At 37.1% G+C, this 10,581-nt stretch overlaps 1 pseudogene; it reads left to right on the top strand.

Annotated features, from left to right (window-relative positions):
- The first annotated feature begins 2,185 nt into the window (after nt 1-2,185).
- Nucleotides 2,186-5,163, top strand: LOC100927589 (annotated as a pseudogene).
- Nucleotides 5,164-10,581: the final 5,418 nt, after the last annotated feature.

The following is a 10,581-nucleotide window of genomic DNA, read 5'->3' as shown; positions in this document are numbered from 1 at the left end:
AAGTTTCAGATTGTAGACCTGGATTATTTAAGATTCAAAAAAGGTATTGTTAGTCCATCACAAGGTTCTTTGTCAAATATAACATTTATTCTCCCTCTGTCAGAGAGGTCCATTAATATGATACTTCGCACATGTTTTCAGGTTTTTTCAATGTATTGATTAGTTTTATTGGTTTTCTTTAACTTCTTTTTTCCCTTTAAAATGGGTTATTTGTCCTAAAAGATTTGAGTGCTGTAACCTAAACCCTGAGCAAGACAGACTTCATATTTGACTTTCCTCTGCTACAACTGGTGTAGCAAATCCCAACTATTCAACACATGCAAGAATAAAAACAACTTTTTCAGCATGGAACACATTTTCCTCATATTCTCCAGAGCCGTCTGGATCCAGTGGCCAGATGTAGGTCAGGATAACTGGAGATGGCCCTGGATGCAATGGGAGAGCTTGGTTTTTTTAAGCTAAGGTCTTCAACAGGTGGTCAACTGAGACTACACTCATTTGGTGATTAAAGCTAGGTAGCAATTGAGGCAAAGAATGTCCTCTTTTACCTAGTCCCCCCCCCAAAAATTTTTTTTTAATTAATTAATCTGGGAGGGAAAGACCCTCAAGGTTTCTGGCCAGAAGAGAAATGACAAATATATCACCAGACTATCTATTAACACACTTGACCACTTTAGTTCATTGAAAAGAATGACCTACCTCACTTTTTGTCCTAAAGCATTTGTATGTCTGTATACAGTGGGCATGGCTATTGCTTATATTCCATCTTTGTTCTTCCCTTCCTCCTTTTGTTTCTTCCTTCTTTGTTCTTCTTTCCATCCTGGATCTACTATGGGATCCCAAGAAAAGGATGTCATAGTACTAAGCCAAGAATGAGAGCAAATGGGAATCCTACAGCCCATCACTTCTCACTAGAATAATCCAGCAGAAAGACCAGTGGAATTTGGGATTGACCCTTTGACTATAAAGAACCAAACAGGGCAGGGGACTCTGTTGTCCTGCACAGTACCTGATGTGAGTGCTCTTAATAAAAGAATGACCACAACACAGGAGGACTGGTATGTTGTAGTTGAGTTGACCAATGCCTTCTTTTCAGTTTTCTTCTGGAAGGAGAATCAAAAACAATTTATTTCATCTAGAAATGAAAACAATATACTATCATAGGCTTACCACAAGAGTATCTAAATAGCCCTGTCTGGGTAGGACAGACATCGAAGACATCCACTATTCCCCCAAAGTGACTGTCCTTCATTATACTGAGCATTGGGCTAGTCATTCCTGCTGAAGTGAAAGCTCAGGAGATCTTGACTTCCCTCCTCTACACCCTAATACAAGTTGAAAAGACAACCAACCCGGTCAGGATCCAATATCCGTCAATACAAGTGAAATTCTGGACGGGAGCAGAGAGACATACCAAGACCAATTAAAGAAAAACTCTTCTGTTAGGAGGTCCTCACAATAAAAAAGAAAGGCAATAATACACTGAACTCTTCAGTTACTGGTGGCTACATGTGCCTCCTGGAAATTTTCCTTAAGTTTTCTATCAGGTGACAAGATAATCTGCTACTTTCTCCCAGAAATCTGCATGACAACAAATCTTTGTGCAGGTACAGGAATCCATCAAGCTGATCTTCCAGAGGAGCCTGAAAGAGTCCTCTTCCTCTCCTCTCTAGGGGGTACACATTTATCAGGGATGGACAGTAGGATTGCCATTGATCCTGGCAATAATTGATAATACACTCACAAATGAGCCACTCTTTTTACCTCCAAAATCATACCCAGGAGGTTAATAGTTTACTTACTTAGTCTTCCCCTTTATCAGAGGCAGGAGGGTGTGGATAATTCACACAGGCCATATTCCCCTAAAATTCAGGGGTCTTCAAATTACGGCCGCAGACCAGATGCGGCAGCTGAGGATATTTATCCCCCTCACCCAGGGCTATGAAGTTTCTTTATTTAAAGGCCCACAAAACAAAGTTTTTGTTTTTATTATAGTCCGGCCCTCCAATAGTCTGAGGGACAGTGAACTGGCCCCCTATTTAAAAATTTTGAGGACCCCTGCCCTAAATCGTAAAGTATTGGTTTTGCCTTCTCTGTCTCTCCTGGGATATCAGTCTCAAAGCCCACCCATTAAAGAGCATTCACAGACAGGATCTCCAGGTGTCACTATATAACACCATCCACCATGAGCTTAGAAATTCTTCAAAGGTATCCTGCTGGGAAATTTTGGTATGGACACCTAGGAGAGTGATAGATATGTAGTAGACATAGCAGCAGCTAGCACCAGGAGTATAGTTTGTATAGCTTGTAGCTAAAAATGGGAGACTAGGTTATTTAATTTGATGGAAAACCAGAGCAAGAAAGCATGTGCATGTACATGCATATACGTATGTGTGTCAGTACAAAATACATATAGTACTCACAGAGGCACTTTCTTGTCTCTATGTGCATGTATACATGTGATACACACGTTACATATATGGGTATATAATAAATGTTATGTGTACATGTAATATGTGAATAGTATGTATACATGTGTTACATATGTACAGTACATCTGTGAGTATGTACACATATACCTTATTATCTACATATTATAAATACATGTATGTTAGATATACATATTATATGCGTGTGTATGTATGTATGTATATATACACACAGAGGATTGAGAAATAGCTCTATACACCTTTATACTTTTGACTCAAAAACTCTTGTTTGTTTATTGGGCTCCAGATTTTGCTTTCAGGTTTTGGAACAATTTGCCATATTTTAGGATGCCTTGTAACCAAGCAACAGGGAGTTTTATAGGAAGCAAGAAGGTGTATTTGAGGAACAGATCTTCAGCTTTATATTTGGGGGAACATAAGAACCTGGTAACTGCTTTCTGGGCAGCTAGATGACACAGTGATTAGAGTTCAAAATCTGATCTCAGACATTTATTAACATATGACCTCAGTTTTCTCACTATAAATTGAGCTGAAGAAGGAAGTAGCAGATTATTCCAATATTTTTGCCTAGAAAATGCAAAATGGGTCATGAAGAGTTGGACACAACTGAAAATAACTGAAGAAATGCCTTGTTATTGGTTGACTGGCATGACATCCCTTCTCCCTTCCCCCAAATATACCTTGTTGCCTCCTATGAAACTCCCCAGCTATTTGGTCACAAAGCATCCTAAAATATAGCAAATTGTTTCAAGATTGAAAACATGAAACTTGGAGCCCAATAAACAAACAAGGTTCTTTTGAGTCAAAAGTGTGAAAGTGTACGGAGCCATTTATCAAATATATTAATTAGGAAAAAATTATGAAGTCAAAGGGCAGAAACTTTGTGCCCATTCTTGTCCTCTGTATACCAAGGGTGGCTACTACCTTTCCTAGAACCAGACACTCCCCATATGATTACCTGTGTTCTTGCCTCACAGTGGTTTATCAAAGCTGAATGAGAATTCCTTGGAAATGAGAAGTGGGGAAACCTGCCTTGAAATACGATTCTGGACACTCCCTGGATATTTACTTTTTGGTCTTGCCTCTGGTATGGCTTATCACAGCTGCCACTGGCGTCTTTTTGAAATAACATTTGGATCAATGGGGAGTAAAAGGGAGAATTATTACCTTGTCTTATCTCAATGTGTATTTAATTTAGCTAGGGTGGACCTAACTGAAAAGTCCCAGGACATATATAAACCCCCTACCTTTCAGATTGTAGCCAACTTTTTCTTAGGATGATTCTATAATATTTCTCCATTCACCTTCATGGAGGACTGACATTCTGGAATTAAGACCATCTATTCCCTAGTTTACCAGTCTCTGTTACGCTTTCAGGGAAATAAGGAAATAACTTTTTCACTTTTAACCAGCATTTTTTCTCCCTACAGGCCACAGCCTTGTAACAAGATTAAATCTTTCTTCTTTTTCCTGCTCATTCTCATCCATCTTCTAGCACTACTGTCCCCTGGCCATGCTGGTTGCGTCTCAAAGGAAGACTTAGATGCAATTGTGCAGAAGAAAGTAAATGAAGCTTTTTCCAAATTAGGTAATAGACTTTGAGGGAATTGGAATGTGGAAGCCTGAACTCTTTATCCTAGAACCCCAACCCCATTCCCAAATCTTCCTCCTTCAGTTCAGGACAATCTTACTGATGGTCCCAGGGAATAACCTAAAACCTTGAGTGTCCCTGGGGTTGAGATCCAGTGTCCAACTGGGGGAACAAGAGGGGTACAGAAGAATGAGTGAGATTTATAGAGTTGGATTAAACAAGAAATATCCCATCTTCTCATTACTTGCCTTTCAGAGACTGGAAATAAGAGAACTCTCTCTTGTATAAGTGTGAAAAGTGGAGGCACCCTAGCCACTTGCCCTGCAGGTAAGTAACCAAAGATCCTCTCTAACCTATTTCAAGATATCTCCTCCCAGCCTACCCCAGCCCTTCCTTTAGCCCAGGGATGGGGAACCTTTTTTTCTGCCAAAGGCCATTTGGATATTTATAACATTATTTATAAAATCATTTCCCGTGCATACAAAAATATCAAGTTATAGAACTCAAGCACTGGGAGATTAGCTTTCAGCTCATCATCACCTTAGCAAATGATTTAATTGATTTTACATGGCCTGTGGCCCGGACTTCCCCACCTCTGCTCTAATCCAATTGTTCCACTCCACAGGACTCCTGGATTTTTCAATCTTTCTCCCTCTAATATTCTCACCTCCTGTCTCCATTTTTTCTTTGGGGTTGATACTGGGGGACACTTACTTTCATTTCTTCCTCTCATATCTCTTGAAGACTCTTTTCTTTTCTCAAACCCTCTCTCCTAGACTCCTCACCTCATCTGGCCCCTTCTTCCTACCCTGTCTCCCCTCCCATTCTTCCATCTACTCTTGCAGTTTGACCATTAATGAAAAAGGGTAGGAGGGATCCAAGGTAGTAAAGGAGTTGTCCCTTTCCCTGGCATCTCATAATGTTTCTGCCTTCTTGTAGGGTTTGTAGTTACTGGCTGTGCCTGTGGCTATGGCTGTGGCTCCTGGGATGTTCGAAGAGACAACACATGTCATTGTCAGTGTAGGGGCATGGACTGGACCAGTGCTCGATGCTGCAAGAATTCCTAGTGAGGGGAAGGTGGGAACATCATCACCTCGGCCTCACTGTCCTGACCTTGCATAAAATCATGGTCCCCAATTCAGTCCTGTCACTGACTCTGCTCCTGACCACATAGCCCCTCGCTCTCCTTGGCTCAAAGCACTTCTGCTTCTCCAGTTTAGAGCCATACTATCTGTACTTCAATCTGCTTCTCTTGTGTCATCTTTTCTCCCTTTCAGACCATCACTATTTACTACCCCACCTGATTCTGCCCAGGGTAGGATCTATGAATATAATAAAGAATCTGAGATTGGAACACAGGAATTCATGGTATTTTATTATGCTAGAGGGAAGCATGTGGTGGGGGGGGGGGAAGGTTACAAGACCACTGAACAGAAAACAATCCTAATTTTTCCCTGGTTACTTCTGGGGTTACCATCTCAGCAGCCCAAATAGTGGCTCCTCTCAGCCATCTCCTCCCTGAACCCCTCCAATGAATATTATCATAGGACTGACCCTACATCCCCATACTGTGCTTATGGTGATCCAGGATATTTTTACTAAAAGTTCACTTTACTATAATATGAAAACTAGCTCTTGAAAACCCAGTTTTATTTGGAACTTCTTTTTCTCAATTTTCCTTTTAAGTAGAAAGGATATTCAAATCCCACTGGAGATCCAAGAGGGAATTGTGGAGAATAGTATATCCTCCGAGGAAACATGGCAGTTGGCCAACTTGTGACCAAATAGCTATATAATAGGGACAAAAGTTAACACAGAAAGTTATATCACCCCAGTGAACTGAATTAAGATTATTTTAGAGTAGGTTTCCAAAATTATTATATTTTACCTTCTCTCTCTGGGCTTCTAATAAAAGCATCTTATGAAAATCTTGCTTTTGCCTCAGGTGAACTAAGGGAAAAGTTAATGAACAAGTGATTAAAATTTTTGGGGAGGTCTGAAGGGAGGTTTGAAGCTATAGTCATTGGGGTTGTCAGAAGCCAATCATGGAAGCAACAGCTTTGGGCTATGGTATATATCAGAAAAGGAAAGAAGAAGAAACCCCAAGTGGGATTGAGGGTAGAGGATAACTATAAAAGCTTGAAATTGTCCTGCCTTTGGCAATTTCTTAACACACAGTACAGACATTTATGAAAAGCTGTGAAATACTATAAGATAGGTTAAATAGAGACAAGTAAATAAACAGTCTACTTTGCCCAGGTGAACATTTAAGTATGATTTTCAATTCTAACCTGTTACACTTCCAAATTCACTGTATTATCTCCCTTACTGCTGATCCTTGGGAATATAGATTCATTTCTTGGGGGAAGGGAGGTGTCCAGCTAGAAACCCCAAGTTCTGAGTCAAAGGTGTTTTTTTTGGAAGCCACCCAAATCTTAAGCAAGTTATTGTACTGTTCAGTCATTTCCCTATATGGTGTTTTTTTGGCAAAGATATTGGAATGGTTTTGCCATTTCCTTCTTCAGTTGAGATGATGATTTGAGGCAAACAGAGTTAAGGGACTTGCTCAGCAGCACATAGCTAGTAAATGTTTGGTGAATTTTTCTGAATTCAGATCCAGAACTCTATCCACTCTACTATCTAACTGCCCTAAGCAAGTTATCCATTTTTCTAAATTCTATAACTGAATATCTTTGAATTCCTTTCATTGAACAACTTAAAACATAACTTCAAAAAAGGTTTCCCTCCAAAGGACTTTTTTTGTTTGTTTGTTTTTAATTCTGTCTCAAAACTAGATTCTTTGGTGGAAGTTAACATTCAAAATATCAGTGAATTATTCTATAATCTGTACTTATGATCCATATAAATTAATATATACTAATTGTTGTTATACAATAATATATCCATAATATTAAGTTTTGCCTAGCTCAGAACTGGATATACTTAGGATTAATATATAAGGGAAGGATAATACTTTATTACAAGAGACATCTAGGCAAAGTTGAAGAGCATTGACTGGGATGATAATTTGAACTCAACATGAATCTGTAGTGCAATTTACCAACCATCAAAACTATAGCAAATGCATGAGAAATATATCAGAGTCGCCTTGGTCAATGCATTTGAGTTTTGTGTTTATTTCTGGGCAACTAAAATAGGATGATCAGGATGGTGAGAAGTTTAAGAACCACATATATATTTCTCATAAAGGGATTTTCAGAGAGGGGTTAAACCCAGAGACAACATCTTTCCTGCATAGAAATTATCAACAGAGGTTCTGGGACTACAGATATTCCCTAGAATAAAGTAAGCAAACTATGCTCTCCATAAGGTTTTGGGAATGAAGAAGTCTAGTTCTTATGGGGACTTAACAGCCCATATTATTAACCAGTTCAAGAATTAGGGCAAAAAAGTCAGCAGGTCATAAGAGAACTATGGATATTTGATATGTCATATTAGTTTTTGATGTTCCAGAGGAAACTAATACAGTTACATATTAATTAGACAATAATATTAATTTATCTATTTATTTCTTGAATTTAATTGCTTATGTCCAGTGATGAACCTGTTAAGTACTAGATATTTTAAGCATGATTCCATTTTATTGTTTTCCACTTATTATTAATATACATATTTATCATGTTCTGTGTTTGCATTATTTATATAGAGACAGGAAGGCTCGAGTTTGAATCCTTCCTCATTTACTTTCTGTGTAATATTGGGCAAGTAACTTAATTTCTGCAAGTCTCAGATTTCTCATTATTAAATGGGCATACTAAAAACACCAACCTTTCAAAGCTGTTATGAGGACCAAAGGAGATTAATATATGCAAGGTGTTTTGCAATCCACAAAGCACTATATTAATTCTAGCTATTATTATTATTGCTATAGGTATATTGTCTATAGCTATGAATAGCTTTGTTACTTATATACCTATATTTAGCTATTTGACCTATAGTTTTGTATAATGTATGTTAAGCTTGTCTATGTTCTATGGGCATTTATGAACTTCTTGAGATATGTGTATAATATGTTGTAATGTAGTTCAGACACGTAGTTATAGAAACATATATATTATAGAAACATTTTGTGTCAATTAACTAATTATACTCTTTAATTCATGCTATTGACACGTCTTCAACTCCCATATTCTTTACCAAATTATAAACTTAAATAATAATTTCTATTATTCACGCTTTTTTACAATTGATCAACAAGCCTTTATTAAGTGTCTATTACCTGCTAGACAATGTGTGAAACAATGAGAATGTCAAGATGAAAAAAATGAAGCAGTCCCTATCCTGAAAGAAGTTATAGCCTTTGGAGGAGGGGAGAAACAATATCTACACATACAAGAGTATAGGTATATGTATAGTGCTTTGAACACCTTAAACCGCTACATAGATTCTAGCTATTATTATTATCAGTCACATTTATTAAGTACCTACTATATGGCAGGAATATATATGCAAAGAATGGAGATATAAATATGAAAAAAGACGTCCTCAAGGAACTTATAATGTAATGATGAAAAAAGCACATAAAAGGAAAAGGGAGTGAGGGGAGGAAGGAAGGTATTATCAGGGATGTGATAGAGTCAGGGATGCTCAGATCTTCCCTGCTCCAGGTCTGGTGCTCTATCCATTGCATCACCTAATTGCCTATTATCAACAAGGATGACAATGACAATGACAAGGACTATGGCAATAACAGCAACAATACCTTCTCATTCAATTGCATTCATTTAAACTGAACTTTGCCTTCAGGGCTTACATCATGAGGAAGCTCATCATCCTGGGAAATTTCATCAGCCTTGGAACTTATAGCTCACCAGGATTCTCAGCACCCTCTGCCCTTCTGATTGGAGAACTAGAGGGCAAAGCAAGGAACTCCTCGCAAAACCTTCAAATAAAGAGAGATCCCAAGTCAATTATCTCTTTGCCTCCCTAGTCATCCTACTTTAGATATGCTTTGGCTTGTAAATGTCTTTCTTAAAATGCAGTTCCCAGAAATGAACACAAAAATCAAGTGAATTGACTAAGGAGACTCTTATGTTATTCTAATACATTCATGATATTTCTCGTGTTGTTTGTATTAGTTTTTATGGTTTGTAAGTTTTGATTCATAATGAATTCAAAATGCCTTCTAGTTAATGCTCCTCTACTTTGACTAAAATTTAATACCATGTATTAGCCCTATAATAAAATAACATCCCTCCTTTACATATTAATCCTAAGCATACCCATTTCTAAGCTAGTTGAAACTTAATGTTACAAAGGTGTTGTGAAAATGTGAGATCTTTCATGCTAATATATATTGACCTCAAGTGGTTTGCAGATTGCAAAACAATTATTTAGTTTATTGCATGTTAATTTATACTGAAGATCCAAGTTTTGAGACAAAATTTTTTTAAAAAGTCCTCAAGAATCTGAGAAAATCACTGTTGCATTTTCCTGTTCTGTAAAGTATGGATAATAATGTTATCTACTGCCCAACATTGTTATAAATATAAAATAAAATACTATTTCTAAATCACTTTGCAAACATTAGTTATGTAAATGTTACTATTATAGTAATAGTTATTATTGATATAATTGCAGATCATAATTCTCTTCCAAGGATTTTTGTCAACATTACTTCCCCAAAATCTCCCCTATAGGAGTCACCAAAATGCTAGTCTTAAAACTGAAATATTGCTTTTTCAATATCCAGAGGGTACATTGTTCCTTTTAGACATCCTGTATGTTGTTTCTCAAAATCACTATTATTTTGGAGTCATATATGTCCACAATAATATATTATGATGTTTTTTGTGCATATCATCCCTAGTAATATGATACCACCCTCACAAATGGTGTTCTGCAATTCACAGCATATGTCCTTACTGGGTTAATATATTAGTATTAATGAGATATTTTTGGGGGGAGGGGAAGTTTTGATAGTGAGAAGGTGGACATTGAAAGCCTTATAAAATTTATCAAATATAATACAGATGAGTTTCTTCCTTCTTCTCTTCTTTCTCCTCCTCTGCTTTCTGAGTTTAGATCTTCCTCTAATTATAAGAATTGTCCAAATCCATAAGTCCATATAAAGGAATGTTTTGGAGCTAGTTCAAATCAATTCCCTTTAAATTCTAGTGTGGAGCATTTATACCTCAGAAATAAGCAAATGTTTCAAATAAGGACTTGAAACCTCTTTAACATGTATAGGACTGCTTGCCATCTGGGGAAGGGGGTGGAGAGAGGGAGGGAAAAATCAGAACAGAAGTGAGTGCAAGGGATAATGTTGTAAAAAATTACCCTGGCATGGGTTCTATCAATAAAAAGTTATTATAAAACAAAACAAAAAAAATAAGGACTTGATTTATTGTTGATTTATTGATATTGGTTGATTGCCAAGGTATATTAAAAAAGTGATGGAAAATTGCTGATGATGCAAATTAAATATAAAATATGTCAGGTATACTTTTTTGGGAGAGTCTATTGTATCCCTATGTATATTTGATATGGTGTATATATGCACACAATTTTATATATATA

Source organism: Sarcophilus harrisii, chromosome 3 (genome assembly GCF_902635505.1).
Source record: "Sarcophilus harrisii chromosome 3, mSarHar1.11, whole genome shotgun sequence".
NCBI lineage: Eukaryota > Metazoa > Chordata > Mammalia > Dasyuromorphia > Dasyuridae > Sarcophilus > Sarcophilus harrisii.
Note: the sequence above shows the minus strand (reverse complement) of the source record. Positions and strands in the feature narration are given on the sequence as shown.